We start from the raw sequence: 1,922 nt of genomic DNA, 5'->3' as shown, positions 1-1,922 counted from the left end.
CACTATTCGCATTCACTCAAGGAATCCACAGTCTTACCATCCGATCCCCTCGTAGGCGCCATATTTGGCATTGAGGCTGATTACCCAGAAGAGAGCGACGCCTATTGGCGCGCTGGTTATGGCTTCCCAACCCAGCTCACCAATTGGGCGCTTGCCATGGCACCTCATCATCCCATTGCCACCCGTTTCCAAGACACAGTTCGTGAAGATGTTGAAGAAGAAGAAAAGGAAGGTACCCTGATGACAGCATATGCCGTCGACCTGACGGGGCCCGTGATGGTGACGAGGGTCGTCAGTAGGTGGCTTGCTGATACTGCAGGGTTGCGATGGATGGCAGTGACAAGCCTAGATTTCAGGAGTAGCGCACCGCCCAGCAAAATTGTTGAAGACGTCCTCATACTGCCCAAGTCCGGCTTCCAGTAAGTGCTGTCTCCTTTCTCTTCGTTGCTTTCTAATATCCTTTCTTTGGCAGTCCGTCAGCGAGCAAAATTCCTTTCTTCCGAGGGTTCAATGATCCAGCTGCGCGCTTAACACATTATGCTCAGGGTTCATGGCGCAAATTCAACCCACATGTCGAATTCGGGAAATTCTGTCGGACTTTCTTTGGACTTTGCAGGGATTGGGGGAAAGAGCCTCCTATCATCCAACAGCACCATTCGTCCATTGATTCGGCATCGATGACAATGAAGTCCCAACACCATTCGTCAGGTGTGGGACCACATTCAGCAGCTGCACAACCCACGACATCAGTTGCAATCGCAGGACGGATTGCGGTAGATACTGGAAGACTATGACATGACTATGTCACGAGTATTTTCTCAAAGATACTTGCATCATCCCACCCGAAATCGCATGCGCTGTTCCTCGACTCCGCCTCACGAACCGTTGTCTCTCCCATTCTTCAGGCCGCCCCATGATTTATCCGAAAGAGACATTAAATATTTCATTTGGAATGCTAAACTTCGTTGATCGTTGATCGCTGCTTATTAGTGGCTATTTTGGTACTACATAGTTGGTGTGTGACAATTTAGGTAATTCACACTAATGCACGTTTTTGACCTTGCTGGATATGAAAGGGTACTAGTGTTACGTGAGTTCGCGAAGAGGAGAAGGTGTATGCTGCGGCGCTCACTGTTTGCAAGTAATCGTACGTCGTACAGGATCATGTAGCCGAACCCGGCTTCTGCGTGGATTCCGTGAACGCTGCACATCCCAACATCCACCCTCGTTTGTACGAGATTCTGGTGCCGCGCCTGTGTGGCCTGAGGATGACCAATTGAGTCAGGGTGTTCTAGACAACAATATTGCAATAGGATTTGCCATCAGGCACCACAAATGCCCGGCCCCATCCGCTCGATACATGTTCACCTGCCAGACTCGTACCCAGTCATCGTTGCGCACTCGTGGACGGGCGCGCGACTCGAAACGACCGCGTCTGGAGGTTGAGTGCAAGTATGAATTTAATTTGCCCTTCAAGTTACTTACCGAGGCTAGTCTTCCTCAGTTGTGTGTCGGCGGAGTTGAACAAACCATATTATGGGGATCGAATGGGATGGGATGCTGCTTCATTCATACCGAGTGCATGTTAGTGTCTTTCCGTTTGCGGACCAGCGGGGTGCGAAGACCCCGGATCCGCTCATAACCACGTTCGTTTTTTGAGCAAAATCCATGGGGACTGCAGGAACTCTGATACCGAAAAATCTCAAGTCACTTCCCACAACTAAGCCACCCAAGCGGAGTTGGCCACAAATTTATTACATAAGAGCAATTTGTAGACTGATTCGACTGCTGTTCAAGTATCGTAGCGAAATTGCAAATTAGTAAGTGTCATAAAAAGACCTATGTATGTACATATCCGTGATTACAGGGGTTCCGAACAAAAAATGGCACCCAGAAATGGTATGAAGAGAAACCATCAAGGT

This window comes from Cantharellus anzutake (genome assembly GCF_015039405.1).
Source record: "Cantharellus anzutake strain C23 chromosome Unknown EI90scaffold_128, whole genome shotgun sequence".
NCBI classification, from domain to species: domain Eukaryota; kingdom Fungi; phylum Basidiomycota; class Agaricomycetes; order Cantharellales; family Hydnaceae; genus Cantharellus; species Cantharellus anzutake.
Note: the sequence above shows the minus strand (reverse complement) of the source record.